We start from the raw sequence: 17,015 nt of genomic DNA on the forward strand, positions 1-17,015 counted from the left end.
TAATTAGCAGTGAGACTTCTAATGCATTCCCCAGCCAGGAGCAAGGGTTGCTGTGGCCACTGGAGTAAAAGAATGTGAAAAGGAAGTGGAGAAGAATGAATAAGACAGGTAACGGCAGAGAAAACACAATAAAAACTTACTGAAGTATCTCACAATAACCACCAGGAGTCGGCTAAACTGTCAGATAGGTTTGCAATAAGCAGTGGTTTTTTTAAAAAAATTCATTAAATTGATTATTTCAGTGGAGAAGATCAATGATACATAGAAGGTATATCTCTGACATAAGCTTCTGCTTTTGAGCATCTAAATTATGTCAGGTTTGGTGTTTGGGGTTTTTTTGAGAAATTACCTATTTAAACATTCTGCTTGCAGTGCAACAGCAATGTAAACCCTTCCTGTATTTTTTGGCAGATGCTGTGCATCACTCACGTTCAACTTATCGTTAACTGTGAACTGTTCACGTATCTTAGGGTGGTTTCAATGCTCCTATGGCAAGGCTAAACAGCATTTCAGAAACAATGATATCCCCAGGCCCACACTGTAGTTTCTGAAGCACAGATTAAGCACGGCATTCTGCTCAACAAGCTCATCACTGTTAAGTAACTCATCAGAAAATAAAGAGGGAATTATCAAATGGGAATTGCCAAGTAATTAGTTCTCTGAAGCAGATGACATACAACTGTTAAAGGGAGGGGCTTCCCTGCTAGTCATATGTCAAAGTAGAGCCTCCTAATCTGTAAATAAAAATTCAGTACATATGATTAGCGTGATGGGTTTTTAACTGCTAGTTGTACATGGAGAATAAAGTTACAACTTCTTCTATCATAATAACCTACTAGGATTTTTTTTCCCTTGAATATATTGAATTTTCAAACCATTCTGGATCTACTTGCTGTCAGACTACTTTGGGAAAGCTATGAATACAGCACAGTACTAAGCAGAAAATGTGTTCAGGGGCTACAGAAGAGGAGATATGCATTTATTATTATATACATTTGAAACTATCACTTTCTAGTCAGCTGCTACACATGCCACTGAAAAGGAACCACACTAATGAGAAAATATTCAGTAGCACAAAATTTCTGAGCACAGTAAAGGAGGATTAAGCCTGCTTTTTGTAATTATCCTTCTCCATTAAAGCCTGACTTTCTTTCAAGCAGCTGGCCTCACAGAAATGTTAGCTGTACAAAACTACAAAGGCCTTCACACGTGGGTACCTGACAAGCAAAACATGGTAACGGTCACAACCACACTCCAATACTAGTGAGGAACACTTTGGCATTTGTACTTTTTATAGAACAAGGAGTGACTCAATAAATCCTGAAGTCAGGCTTACAGCTAGTTCCAAAATAAGTAACTGATGAGAAAATAAAGAGGCAATTATCAAATTTAGGGTTTGCCTCTATCAGAGTGTCTCAACATGAGAAACTCCTCAGCCAACACATTTAACTCCAGATGCTGCCACCTGGGCTAATTTCAGACCAAAATTATACCCCTAGTAACGAGGGCTAGCTTTCTTTCAAAAGCACAGCCCTGGTTTCAAGGCAGGGCAAACCCCACCAGCACACCCCTGCCCAACACACACAGCCAAGGGAGAGGGCAGCAGGAGGGCACACACAGATGCTCAGGCTTCCACACAACTGCACATCACATCCAGACACCTCACCACTTCTTGGCCCCCAGCACATGGAGGTTCTCTGTCTACTCACACTACCATCCAAAAGCCCACACTTTTAAAGGAATGCTAAGAAGTTGCAGAGTGTGAGACAGCAAATCTCATTCCATTTGCAAATACACCTTTAAAAACACCAAGTTGGAAGGTGAATCAAACCTCGGATAGTGTCTTATATCACATTATGGATGTCAGCCTTGTGTTTTTATGTAGGCATATCACTACACCCCATGCCGTTTACACTTCAGACCATGTTATGAAACTTTCTATCAGTCAGACAGCAGGCCTTCAGTATCTACAGTAGGAACAACAGAGGAAAACCATGAAGGGTTATGGCTGAGGTAAGGGGACCAAAAAGCCTAACTTTTAAGACATTCATCAACATTCACATAATTTAATTTACCTTTTAGTTGCACACATAGAAACAATTTAAAAAATTTTAATTATTCCTAATTGCTATCCAGTTATACCTAGTTCACAGCTCCATTTCACTTGTGCTGTTAACGCATTAGAAATCTCCATTGCCTACCTTCTTTTAGCCCTACAGATACTGTAGACCTTCATAAACAGCATGAGGGAGGAAATAAAGCCAGCTATGACAAAAGAACCCTGATATGAAAACCAAAAAGCTACCAGTGCACACAGTAATATAAGAGACAGATTAGTTCTTTTTATGTTCACTATTTTAAAAGGGCAGACTGTTGCCTGTTTACAGAGAGAGGTAGCCAGAAGTCTGCATAAAACAGAAATTGTCTTATGTAAAAAATAAGCTATATTAGGTAGCATACAGACATACTTACTGAAAATTCAGCCAAAAAAATTCTTACAAATGGGCTGCAGCTGTAAATTCTTCCCAATACTATGATTAATAAATATCAAATGACATGACAACAGAAAATATTAAAAAGAACTCTTTAATTGTTAAAACATCCAGTATCTCATGCAAAATCCTCTCAAGACAACTGTATAAAAGAAAGCATTGAGTCATTTGCCTACGTGGAAGGAGGCAGTGCATGCTCTGAACAAATAACAATAACTCTGTGTTTTGGAGAACAGGCTAAAATTAACTAAAAATAAAAAAGAAAAAAAGGAAAGCTCTATCTATTTATTTATTTTTGCTTTACTTTTACTAATACCCATGTCCTTATCCAGGCAAGATGCTTAGCTGGCTCTGCAGAAAATGCTGCTTGAATTAGAAGGGTAAACACACCTGGACAGCTGACACACAACAAAGATGTTACCCACTGAAGCCACACAATTCCTCATGCGAGTGAAGCCATGAATGCACATGCAGGGACATTAAGCCTCAAGTATGGCTTCTGAGATGTATTTTGGATGCCTTGAAATGTGTCCCATGGTCCATCCCGCTGTCAGATTCCAGGGTCATAACCCAGGTCTGCCTAAAATGGAGCAGGGCAGTTGCCACCTTCACCCCAAAACAAATGCAAAAGCCAGAAAGATGAGGAGTGTGAGTATGAAATGCTCTATCTGTGGCTGCTCCCTGCACAGTGCCAGGTCATGTTTCTTTCACATGTTACTACTGTGAGCTCCTGCCTGTTTCCTCCAGTAACAGAGAGAAGTTTGTAAGCAGGCAGTGCCTATCCCAATAACATTTATTTCACTTATTTAGTTATACAGTGGGCCTGATTTTGATTGTTCCATAGAAAAAATGAGAACTAATGAGGTCAACAGAGGTACCCCAAACTCAGTAACTAAAATGTCCAACAATAAGAAGTTAAACCAAATCTAACCTAATCTAAGATCCACAAATACAATACTATACTTCAAGCTGAGCTGGTATAGGAAAAACAGCATGTTAGTACTATACTCCTGTCATGCCTCTGCATCAGACTTAACGAGGTTACATTTTTAATCTAAAATGTTTGTTTAACATTGAATATATTGTCTCCCATGTAATTGCAGAAAATACCAAATGCTAAAATATCCATGGTGACTTAGCAATACATTATGGATAACACAGTCTGATTATTCACAGGACTTGACTAATGCCCTATAAACAACTACTTCTTCTAATTATGAGATATAAGTTTTTCCAGCAATAACAATTTCTTCAAATAAACATATTTTTCTACAACCCAAGTTAATCTTAAAAAATAAAATATTAAATGCTTTGTGTAACATGTGTTATGATAACATCATAACAAAAAACTTTCTTCTATTTGATGTCCCAAGTTAATAGCTGCAACCAATTCAGTTTTCTTCCGAAATGGAAAGACAAAGTGTGCCAGCACATGGGCACTTTGTGTGGTTTTTTACTCTCATACTGCTCTGAAGTTACAGAGGTTACCACTCACCCCCACCATTCAAGCTCATTTGGAAATTGTAACAGGCCTGTCCTTGCATGTAACTACTTGCCTAGGCAACTTCCTTCTAAAACACAGCACCCTTCCCCACGGCCACAATAAAATGTAAATGATGCACTGCATACTTTTCTATGACATGCTGTATACATTAAGAAGTTATTCTGCAATGGAGACTTTCTGATCAGCCCTACATAAATAAGAATGCTATTGTAATTAAGCTTTCAGATTGTAAATTTAAAAAATGAACCCTTTGGTTTTCTGCAAGCAATCACTATATTTCATTTTCTTTTATTTAAAGACACAGGCAATTTTATTATGACCCTTTATCTTTTTTTTTTCTTAAAGCGTTAGCAGCATTGCCAATCCCAAGCACTTAAAAATCATAGAATAGGTCCAAAAAACCAGGCTGGCTTAATGACAATCAGATTAAAGAAATAAAATAAAAATTTATGTTCTTTTTATTGGCAGTATGATTGTTGAGTCTTGGGACTTGGTCTTTTCAAGTTATTTTCCACAACCATATGGGAAGGAGAGAGAGAGGGAAGGGACAGCAGCAGACTGATACATGTGCACTTTTACATCTTGTCTGGCAACAGCATTTCAGGGAGGAAAATCAGAAGAACTGAAAGCATTCCTCAAAATAGAGCAAAAGACACACAGATACATCATTAGTGACTAATTATCCTGGGAACTAGTCTAATGCTGGACAAAGTTTAATGCACAAAAGAAACTCAAGAGAGTGGAAAAGCCAAGTAGGTGACAAGCAACAGGAATCCTGAAAATTATCATAAAAGTGAAGGAAGGATTTAGTCAATTTTACACGTGGCATTTTATAACAAGAATCAAAGTCTGCCAACTTTTCCATTCATAGTAACATCTTCCAGTAACTGAATATACTCTGACCTCGAGCACAAAACCACCCACCTGGAACCCACCTGTTCTGTAAGTCACAGAACTGAGTCACCAGAGTTAAAGGAATTTTTCTGAACAGAGTTTCTCAAGGACCTCTACTGCCAGGCAAGGGAAGTACAAACCTATCACAGGTAGGTAATCACACACACACAAGGAAGGTGGGCACTTTGCCTAAAGCCCAGAGCAGACAGTGAACACTTGCTGAAGGAAATAAAAATCATTGCATTCTCACCTTATTGGCAGTGCATAACTGTACGGTGAAGAAAGAAATGATGGTGGTCACTGTCCTACGGGGTCAAGAATAAATTCACAGCTTGTATTGCTTGCCCATCTGGCTTGGCCTGCAATGTGACTGTTGATCCAGGAGTTGAGGAGATGGAAACCAAAATAAAGAGAAACAAAAACACAGTTAAGAGTCAACATTTACAGTCATTTACAACACACTAAGATATCCCAATGAAGACTGAGAGAGGCTGCTTTTACTATTACTCAAGCACAAATAAACCATAGATTTAATTCTGCAGACAGAGCTCATACAGTAGAGAGCAAGCCCATTTATTCAGAGTGCTCTTTTCCTAAATGTGATCTTAATGAGGTGAAGAAGCATAAGCAAGTGGAGATGACTGTCTTCACTGCCAACAGAATATATTTTATTTGAGAAGCAGTAGCATCCTGAAAACATAGTGCTGCAATTACTACTACTAGGTGAAAAATAATCACCTATTATGTGACTTTACCTTGTACACTATTTTGTCATTAAAGGTGGCATGCTACGGTTGATGCCTATTACTGTAAATTCCCAAAAACTATAAACAAAGAAAGACTTTAACAATCTGGTTTTTTAATTTTTTCTGTGATTTTGCTCAGCAAAATCATTAAGACCCAGCACTGAACTTCTGCTGACATCACCTACTAAAATACGTTTGGGGTTTTCACTTGGAATCTCACCAAATATTTTTATCACTCTTGGTACAATAAAAGGATTTAGTGGGACCATTTCTCCCTCACTGAGAATCATTTCTGTTGTTTCAGTTTATGAGCATACTTACTTGTTCCTATTTAGGGAAGGATTTACACGCATACTTAACTCTAGATAGGTTCTTTAATCAATCCTCATTCAGCAAAACCCTCGCTGGGACATCTACTAAAGTAACTTTGCAGACTGGGACCAATGCACACATACAGATTTATTTGCATGTGTTGTACAACCACTTCAGACTACAGCTTTGAGAGGAAAAAAAAGCCATGAAGCATTACATTCTCAACACAGGCACTGAGATCAAAAAGGAGTTACGGTCATGGATCCAGTTTTTGTCTTTTTGCAAAAATCAGGAATCTGCAAAGTTTCTTACATTTTAAAATGTTAGTCATGCATCAAAGCGTTATGCATCAAAACAAAACTCAGCCAAAACCATGTGAAAATCTTCAACTTTTTTAAATAAAGAATGTGAACCACTGAATAAGACTTCAAAATACAGTGCCTTCAACCGAATACCTATTTATTTACTTATCACATTTGGAGTCTGGCTTAAAAGTAAAATGAAAGGATTCATTTTACTGGAGGACAGGATTTTCACTTTGCAGAGCTTAGGCTATTGAAGTCACTGGAATATAGCAAGTCAGTTCTTTGCAATGAAATATTTACCTGTGCCAAGCCTGCCATACTTCTCTTTCTTGTTCTAATTATATCATTATCTGTTAACGCAGAGTTGGTTACAGCAGTCTCAGAAGAGACCTACAACTAAATCTGTTATCTGCACTCTCTGAATTGTACACACCATACCTGCACAGTTCTCCAGAACAACCAAATCACTCACAACCTGTGCGGTTATAGCTGAGGCTGTCACACAGCCTGACTTCTCTCAAGCATCACCAGCGGCAGCTGCCTCACACGCTGGAGTAGGTTTGCAGCCAGCCAGTGCTTCAGACCATCTATGCAATCCTGACAAGCACTTCCTTTACAGCCTGCCACACTTTTTTTATTGCATTTCCCCCTCAATTAGTACACCACAACAAGAGCAGTGTGCATATGAACAATGACAAAGATAATCCTGACTGTCGTCTGCTAAGATGTGCTGCTAAACCTCAGCAAGGGGAAAATTAGGCCTTGATTTTGTTTTACTAGACATGTTACTAAGACAATTACTTTAAAATTCTAATGTTTAAATCTTTACTTGCTTTTCAGGTGACTGCGTTCAAGTGTCTATTTTCTTAATTAATGGGAAACTAGGCCACTGGATCTATTACATAAAAAATTTTGTTAAGTGAAATTCCATGTCTCTTGCAAATGTCTTTTTAAACAGAACTAGTTTTTTCAACCTTTCTAAATAGATTCAATCAGTCTAGAAAAGAAAAGTTGCACTGTTTATTTTTCATAAAAGTTTTTTTAACTATGTATATAAGGCCTTTTTGAAAATAAGTACTTTCTAACACTCTTAGTCACACAGGTAATTTGTCTTACAATAAAATATGTATAAGCAGCATGCAGTACACAAAGGCTCACGCTACAGGAGTTGTCCTGCTCATGACTATTCCACTTTCTCCAGCCAGTCCTCCTAACAAGCTCTTCTATTTCAAGACACCTCCTCAGAATGGAGGCGACCGCACCGAGCAGAGGATATTCCCTCCTAGCCAGAAGGGCAAGTTAGTTGAGGCACTGAGAAGTTGCACTTCAGTGCAGAAAATTGCCTGCAAATACCCTGTCCCCTCACCCCTCCAAGGAGAAATGCTCCTGCTCAGCAGGCAGGCTGAGACCTGAAAACTCATCATACCAAACCCAAGACCGCCACTGCCTGTCACCACAACAGCTGAACCACCAACAGGCATTTCTCATTGCCTCCTCCTCCAGCTCCAGTGCTTTACCATCAGAGTGATTTAAATATCTATTTTACTGAGATATTTCTGGATTGCTTTATGTTCCAGCCTGGTACTACAAACACTCAGGAGCTGTGGGTGCTGATGATTTCTCATCACTGAGACACAAAATCCTCCGGGCCAAGTTCAATATTAGTGTCAGTGCACCCAAGATTAGTGACTGGAGTAGGGGTGTTACCCACTTCTATAGACACTTAATGCAGCTCCTTAATCAGGCAAAAATCCTATTTAAGCCCACAGTGCTTTTTGCTATGAAAAGCAATATAGAGAAAATAACAGTGATATGCAGCAGATCACTTTCTGAGCTGGGTTACTCTACTACATGCCTGGATTAAATCCAATAAATGGAGTTATTTGAGATATACACCCATGTAAGTGGCTCACAATCCCATCCCCTGGAGTTACTCCAGATTTATGACATTAGAATACAGAGCCAAATTTAGTGCTTTTAAAAAATTATACCTACATTTATGGAAGAATGGCTTAAAAGAGTCATGTTCAAACGATGAGAATGAAGACAAATATACATTGCTTAGTGAAACATGTTTTTAAGAGCAACATGCAGTTGAAAGCTAATTATATTACATATGCTTTGACGCTATTATAAACTGTATCAGAAAGTCTCCTGCTCCATGGCTATAATAATTTGATGAGCACAAATGCAAAATATACACCCATACTAGAAACAAAGTGTTTGCTGAGGCAAAAATTGTTTTTATTATGAGAAACTACAGTCAGCTTTCACCTAACACACAAAAGGGCCTAGACCTTGCTAAGAACTATGAAGAGGCTTTAACAAACCCAGAGTGACAATACTGACATCAAGTACCACCAATTTTCATCTTACACCAGCCACAGGGTGTAAAGAACAGTACAGAAGTGGAGAATAACAAGCCTGTGGCCTATGATGAGAATGTTGGAATGGGAGCTGTTAGCAAACAGTGCTACAGCCACCAAACAGTTAAACCAGACAGACGGGGGGGGGGGGGGGGGGGGTGAAGAGAAGGAAAAAAGAAAAAAAAAATGAAAACTCTGAAGAAACTTTCATGCAAGGTTGTATAAGCCAAAAGCATTTTTACAAAGTACCACACCTTCATTAATTTGCTAATAATACACGCAAGTGGAACTGACGATTTGGCCGACCTGCTAAGCGTGCCACGTACGGTCCCATCTGCCTGACACTCCAGTGGGCAAAGAATACCCTTCCCGAGAAGTTCGGCCATTAGGAACCCACCACCGGCATCTTTCAATTTTCAGAAAGCCCGAGGCGGTGGCCGCGCCGGCCGTACGCCACCAACGCGGCACACGCAGGGCTGGCGGTAGCCCGCTGGGTCGCCCGCCAGTCACACACGCACCTGGCTGGCCGGTGAATACGGTGAATCCCGTCTGTTACCATGGCAGCCTGATCTAATTACATGACTGATCAGGGCTGGAGTAAGCGCGCTGAAAGCCTGCACCGCTGACATGTCGCTACATGACGAGAGAGACAGACAGACAGCCGAGCACGGAGGAAAACCTATCGACCTCTGCCTTATGTAAAAAGTGAGGAGATTACAGCCACCCTTTCAAAATAGCTGCTACCCGTAAAATACCGGGCCGGTTTTACGAACAAATTAGGTGCAGTAACGTACAATTACTACTATTATCCTGCAGCATCACAAAAATAACTACGGCGCAATATTTTCCCCGGCCATTCTCAATTTCCCTCTCCCCCATTCATAACCCTTGCTGCATATGATAAAACTGCACCGTCTCTATCACTCGAACAGAAATAGATTAACACGAACCCGGGATTTTCCTTTAGGGGACGGTTTCATTAGAAACTGAAATTAAAAGTCCTTGACTTATCAGTGTGTCAGCAGAGTAACTCACTATGCCCGATCGTATCTGACGCGTGAAGTAACCATTACTGCATAAAATACATAACCATGAGCGTTAAAGGTTAAAGTGTAAGCTGCTTTACAAAATATGAATTTCTTTACCATATGAAAGGGAAAAAGTATTCGGCAAAGGTCATTTACCTGCACACCCTTCCCGTTCTGTACACAGAAATCATTTGTAAAGAGGAAGGTTTTACAAACCTAGATTTCTTCGTCTGGTTGTAAAAGAAATGCCTAAAATTTTTCCCCAATTCTATCTGGAGTTCGGGCTCTTAGGGGAGAGATGCTGCTCGGAGGAGTCCCTATTACACAGCATACGGTAAACAAAATAAAAATAGCCTGTCGTTCTCGTTGTCTACACAGTGCATTATATAACGGGCTTCCGACTTGTTTTCTTTTCTATTATTACTCTTCAGTAATTCCTCCTCTTCAATAACATGTAAATCGCTCCCAATTCTGTCATTTTATTATTATCGCTATTACTATTACAGTAGGAGCTAACGCTTTTCCAGCACGCTTTAATTTAGACTTTAATATATTCTCAGGAATCACATTGACGGATTCAGCACCCACAGCCGTACACGGGGTCATTTATTTGTTTTTCTGCCGGTAAATTACGATGCCTTAGGGTTAAAAAAAAAAAAAACCCAAAAAACCAAAAACCAAACCACCAACAACCAACCCCAAAGCCCCGCAACCCAACGACCCCCACCCGACCCAAGCAAACCCAGAGGCAGCGGGGGATCGGTGAGCGGCAGGAGGGCAGCGGCCGTCACTGGAGGCGAGCGGAGCCCCGGGGCGGCGGCGGGGACCCCCTGCCCCGCTTCCCCTCGGGAAGCCGCCGGCCGAACCCCACAGGCGCGGGCGGGCGGCGGGGCGGCGGCGCCCCGCCGCCCCCCTTCCCCCATCCCTCCCGCCCCGTCCCTCCCGGCAGTACCGGGTGGCGTCTGCAGCCGGCCTGGGCCCTGAGTGAAGCGAAGCGGGGCTGCTGCCGGGCACATCCCAGCGCCAGCGCCGCCTCCCCCGCCGCCGCCGCCGCCTCCTCCTCGCTTCATTCACCCTCCGGCAGCCGCCCAGCCCCGTACTACATACGCCGTGCGGTGGCGGCGACCGGCCCTGCCGGCGACCGGCCCCGCGCTGCGCCCCGCCGGGTCCGCCCGGCGTACGAGCCCCGCAGGGCCCCCCCGCACCGCGCCGCGCCGGCCGCGCACGCACACACACACACGCACACACACACGGCACCGCACCGGCACCGCACCCCCCGCCCGCACACACACACGGCACGGCACGGCACGACAACCCACACACACACACACACACACAAACATACACTGGAACCCCCACGCTCGCACACACACACCGGCACCGCACACCACTCACACCGGCACCGCACGCCGCCCCCCCGCACACACGGGCACACGCGCAGTCTCACACACCCCGAGGCCGCCGCCGCCGCACCGGGGGCAGCCGCGACTCGCAAAATGTCCACCGTCCCCGCGGCCACCCACACCCCGCCCGGGCCGGGGGGAAGCGGGAGGGAGGGAGGGAGGGAGGGAAAGGGGGGGGAGGTAGTGAAGAGGGAGGAAGGAGTGGAGCGGGGGGGGGGCAGGGCTGTACGACCGGCTCTCGCCGCGGGGCCGCCCCGGCCCCCCGCTTCCTCCCGTGTCCCGCATCCCCACTCCGTTCCCTGCGCGGCGTCCTCGGCCATTTCGCGGCCGCCCCCCTCTCCCTCCCTGCCTCCCTCTCCCCTCAGGGCCGGGCCCGCGGCGGCAGCGCCTGCGAGCCGGGCCGGGCCGTGGCCGGCCGGGGGCGGCCGCAGCGAGGCGACTGCAGCCCCGTGGCGGGGTGGGCAGCGCGCTCCCCTGCCCCCTCAGCCCCGTGTTTTTCCAGCTGGAAATCGCCGGCGGTTTGCAGTCTAAACAAGGGAAGAAGCCGCGGGCGGGTGGGGGGGAGGCAGAAAGCAGAGGAGGAAAAAAAAAGCCACTTACTGTAAAGTGTCAGTGGAGGTGGGGTTGGCGGGGGCGGGGGGGTCAGAAAGAGACTCGCACACAAATGTCTTCCTAGCTGATCACGGGGCTTGGGTCTGCTTTTTGTTTGTTTGGCTTTTTTCCTTCCCCCTGCAGTGACACAGGTCCGGGATGTCTCCACCACTGTAGTAGAAATGATGTCTGCGGTACAGCGCTCGCTCCCTCTCCGCTCTCCAGCATGTAAATGGGTAATAGAAGCCAAATATGGAGCAGTTGGCTGCCTCTGCAACAGCTCAAGGATCCTACTTCATGCAAAAGGCGGGGGGGGGGCGGGGGGGGGAGGGAAGGGGGGGGAGAGAAGGGAGGAGGAGGAGGCAAGGCAACACTCTGGCAGTCGGCCAAGAGAGCCACACAGATTATTGCAAACGCACGGCACCGCCGGGCCAAGGCGGCCTTTAACCCTTTGCGGGCCGCTGCACGCCACCCGGGGGCGAGGAGGGGGGCTGGGGGCTCGCCTCGACACTTACCTCCTCCCTCCCCTTGTAACACTTCAAAGGCCAGGCTGGCTCTCTACGGTGGAATTAATCCCTGCGCACGCCAGTGTTCCAGAGAAGTCCCCGCTCCCGTAGCAGGCTGCGTCGCGGGGCTCTCAAATCACTTTGCAGGCGGAAAGAAATGAGATGGGGAGGGGAAAAAGAAAAAAAAAAAAAAAAACAACCCAACCCCGAACCTATATTGTTTAAGGGGGAAGAAACAGACAGCTAGCGACGTGTGCTGTCCTTCAGAAAAGGCAGGGAATGCTGGTTTAAAGGATGCATGAAAATCGGTTGCTCAGTCAAGGCTGGTCTGTCTCTCTAAGGGAGGAAATAAAACTGCTGGAAACCAGGGAATGCTCTGAAGCAGCCTCTGCGAGAGTCAGAAGAGGGTGATTTTATTTAAGATGCCATATTGCATTTTGCTGTGGCGAACTGTGAAGTGATTTAGAGCAAGAGCCTGCATCCCACTCCCTTTTTCTGAATTAGTTTTATTTATCTGGATCCTTGGCATATGCTTGAGTTGCTTTGTAGAAAGTACCTTCCACTTCATTCAGACCAAAGAGACTCTGACTCATACCGTCACTGAACTACAAGACAGGCAGGGCTGAACCACGCATGTTTGGGTACTAACTCCCTCTGGATTCCTCAGCACTGGTTTCATCAAAGATCCCTTTGCAACTCTCCCAGCTGTCTGCAGACCACTGAGAGCCACTCCCGAACTTCCTCCCCACCCCCCCACCCCCCCTCCCCGCCAACTATGGCAATTTACACTCCCCTGGCACTCCAGCCTCAGTGTGTTACTCTCTTACTTCCCTCAATGCAGGTGTCTGCAAGCTACAGTGATGAGCAAGTAACAGGCACAGATGCAAAACAAAGACCAGAGAAAATATCTTCCTTCTGGACTGTCTCAGACTGGTCTTCACGTTACAAAAAATTTAAACAATCACCCACACCCCCCAAAAATCAACTTACTAAACTAGGAGCAACTTAAAGAAATAAAACAAATTATGAAAGCAATGAATAGGATGAATGCAGGCAAAGGATGGTGGGATGCTATGCTTGCATGCAATCCAACAGTGGCCCATAAGAAGCCATTCACTCTCTGCTTTGGCATCAGGAAGGGAAGTAGAGTACAGAGGCCCCTCCCCATACCAAGGACATTGCAAGAAAGTGTTGCATAAATACCAAAGACTGTTACATGCCAGCTCCAAGGAGCTGGACGCTGTGGGGTCCCAGGCCTCAGAAAGGCCTGAGATGTGCACTCCATGTAACATGGCCATCCAGATCAAGCTGTTTATTGCAGCTTGTACCAATTTGCCATGACGATAAGCTCCAAGGTACCAGGTTTCAAGCAGGTATACCTCCTGCGTGTCCGTTTTATATTAGCATTAGGTTTTAGCTGCAAATTAAATCTAGCATTAAGAGTCTAAATGCAAAGTACCCTAGGACTCAGCTTGCCATTTTGCAGATCAGCAAAGGAGTCCCTTCTATAAAGAACTGTACTGGCTTACTGTAATTGCTAAAGAAAGTACTAATAACATTGCAAGCCACAGCATTCTGGATTTAAGAGTTGATACTGATACTGTCTGTTGATACAGACTAGCTTTAGGAAATATAAGGATCTTTTACCACAGCATCTCCTGTATCTTTAGTTCAGGTTCACTATGAAAATCAACACGATTTTCTGTTCTAGCAGTGATCTAGAGACAGAAGCAGCAACAGGCCAAGATATCTTGACAAATATGCCATTCAGTACCTACAAGAGAGTGAATCTAAAGCAGCAAAGCAGACAGCAAAATTGTATTCACCCAGCTAATGTAAGGTTCATTGATTTAATAAAAGGAACCCAGGGAAAGAGACAAAGACTGGAGATTACTGAAAATCAAGTGAAAGCCCTGGATAAACTGAAAACCTATCATCAAGGTTCAATTCAGAGTACAAGGCATTCTGTCTGCCACCTTTTTTATTCCAGTAGTACAGAGTGTTACCTCAGGAGAAAGGAATCTTTCCTTCTCAAACATTCACCTTGCCAAGAGGTGTGGCACATGCAGAGAAAGAGAAGCCACATTCATGCTGAAGCAAGCTTTGGGCAACTTTCCCTTCTGCAGCAGGCTCATGTAAGAGGCTTGTGTGTTCCTCCACTCTGTGGCTATAGTGTTTGCCTCAGGACCCTCATTTTTTGCCACACTGTATACTCTAGGCTTTTACACCTTTGTCTATGTTTCTGCTTCAGAGTAGAAAAGAGACCCCCACAATGTAAGTGCATTGTAAGTTAAAGCAATAGTGCTTTCTTTAGCCAGCAGGCACTTAACCCATGCCTCTGGAAAGTGCCACAACTGCCACCAGCCACGTCAGGTTCATAAGCCACTCTCACCTCTGCTCTGACTTGATACATGTTGATTGCACTAACAGACCAGGAATGAGGGGACTGTGCCTCTACGAACATGGCCTAACACACAGGATATGCAACCATGTCACAAGATGTCCTTGTGCCTCAGCAGCTCCCCTGCCAAGGGCCTACACTGGGCCTCAATATATTACCTGCACAAAGGATTCCACAAAACATCGAGGTGCTGATGAAGGCGAGTGAGTGGGACACAAGAACCCACATAGACTCAAGTGTTTTCATTTACTGCTGGTGATGTGCTGAAACTGATAGGACTCCCAGGAGAATATAATCTGACCAAAAGATACTAAACAATTCTGTATGCAAGATGCGCACTGTCTAGAAGAAACTGCTTTTCAATTCACTAGTTGTAATGTGCCATCTACACAGCATGTTTGATACAATTAATAGTACTTACAAAAAATGGGAGAATAGGAGGCATAATAAGTTGGATTTTTTTATAACACTAGCATTCAGGGAAATGCAGTGATTGACAGTGTATTGAGTGTGAAAAGTAATCTCACAATTATTGATCGTTACAGTTCAAATCTTCAATCTGTCATAAAATGACATTGTTGGTCTCATTACAGCCTCTAGTGGACAGTAGTAATCCACCTCACAGACCTGTCATACCATTTGCTCAAATGACAAGCATTATCAAGGCAGAGGTTACTCCGAGAGAACGTGAACATACAGGTCATTCTTATCCACCAGAAAAAAGGATTTTTTAATAAAATCAAAGGTTTGCTGTGATTGCTTATAAGGTGCCTCACTTTACTCTTCAGGTATAGCATTGGCTTGTAAATAAACAGAGAACTTCTGCTATTAATTTCAGCTTCTGACAGCTTTCATAAAACTAAATTCATCTCAAATATTTTTATAACAGAAAATATTGGTTGCCATGTTTTTGGCTCAAGTAAGATGTTTTTAATCCAACTCAGAATCCGCTGACTGTCCAATTCACCTCCTATCTATTTACAGCTCTCTCACATTCAGATAATTTTTGCTAATGCTGTTGTTTTTGTTATTATTTCAGACATATGCAGCTGATTTAAGGTATTTTTACAGCTTTAATAAAAGAGAAACTATAATTTGGATTACAGCTGGCTAATTAAGGTATGCTTTCCTCAGGAAAGGTAAAAATGTACACGATCTGAACAATAATGTGTTTGATCTATATCTTTAAGTGTCACTTGTGTGCACGTAACAAAATATGACTAGTGTCTTCAATTTTTGTGTATTCACTTAGAAATGAGTGTATCCCCTGTCAAAACATCCCCTGTTGATGTTCTCCAGAACTCTGTGATTATCTGTGATCTTCAGATGCAAGGAAATTAGTTTGGTAGACACAGAGAGCCAGTGCTGTCTCTTTAAAGCCACAAGAATCTCATGCAAATTATCATTTAGTGAAAGGAGAGTAAAGCATTCATGAAAACTAAGCAAGTATGTAGTACTACACTGTGACTCAAAGAGAAAAATCTCAGAGTCTAAAATGGTGGTCCTTTGCAAGTGAATTCAAAAGAAAGGCTGCCATTTTTTATTTTTTTTGTTTTATTACACTGTGACTAGGTAAGGGCTGTAGGGTGATGAAGAAATCATTATTTATCATGCCTTACAGTTTAGGTAATGAGATATTTAGGTTAAAAACTGTTTACCTTATCACTGTCTTGATTTTTTAAAAGAAGCAATCAAGTTCTCTTTAAATAACAATAGCTTCAATGGCTTTAAAGTAACAATAGGCCCTCAGATGGAGATCTGAAATGAGATGTTGTCTTTTTGTTGTTGCTTTTTTAGAACTGGGCAAAGAAATTCATCAGGGAATTAAGAAAACTGAGGACTCTTCTAAAGTCTCAAAACTGAGTATGATTTAGTCTTTTGAATAAGAGGTCGGCCAGTTGCAGGTCACTGCTCTGAAGGGAAGACCTGTTAACCTACCAGTGACCACATCAGGATGGACCACAGCCATAGTTAGCCCCATAGGCTGTGGCAACCAGTGGAAAATAAAAGTCCTTCTCTTCAGCCCTTCTCTAGGGGTGCTTAACTGGTCTAGGCACCTAACAAGTAATAACTACTGTGACCTTCTAGGTGCTTTATGGCCAGTGCTCTTCAGCCATCTGAGGTCTCAATTTGTGTCCTGGCCTCCATGTATCTCCCCTGACACTGCAGCTACCCAGATGGCTGGTGTGAGCAGAAGGGCCAAACATAAATGGAAACTAAACTCTGTCTTATTCCTGGAAGTGATCATTTCATCTTGGGGTCAAAGTACACCAGCAGAACACAGAAGGGAAGCTCAACTCTGCAAAAATGCTTTGTTTCCAGGGATGTCAAGGCAATGCTGTTAACAAGGATTAACATTCAACCAACATTCAGGAGAATTTGCCAGCCACTGTCTGGGAGAGGGCTCTCGGGTGCTAGCAGGGAGCAGCCAGAGACCACATGCACTTGTAAAGACGCATGTTGTCCT

General features: G+C 43.6%; 1 protein-coding gene across 24 annotated transcripts in view; it reads right to left on the reverse strand.

Moving 5' to 3' along the window:
- Window positions 1-17,015, reverse strand: part of ATXN1 (ataxin 1) — a 338,211-nt gene that overhangs the window by 206,800 nt on the left and 114,396 nt on the right. For 19 of the 24 annotated variants that reach the window (XR_005255698.1, XM_038127023.1, XM_038127018.1 and 16 more), the window contains exons 1-2: window positions 11,651-11,934; window positions 5,141-5,260 (exon numbers count right to left, since the gene is read on the reverse strand). The gene's annotated coding sequence lies outside the window, so the exon portion shown is untranslated. Of the gene's footprint in view, window positions 1-5,140; window positions 5,261-9,137; window positions 10,301-10,599; window positions 10,890-11,098; window positions 11,615-11,650; window positions 11,935-17,015 lie in introns of those variants that run through there. The other 5 variants (XM_038127009.1, XM_038127010.1, XM_038127019.1 and 2 more) reach the window with 4 other exon arrangements.

The sequence above is a fragment of the Motacilla alba genome, chromosome 2 (assembly GCF_015832195.1).
Source record: "Motacilla alba alba isolate MOTALB_02 chromosome 2, Motacilla_alba_V1.0_pri, whole genome shotgun sequence".
In the NCBI taxonomy this organism is placed as follows: Eukaryota; Metazoa; Chordata; class Aves; order Passeriformes; family Motacillidae; genus Motacilla; species Motacilla alba.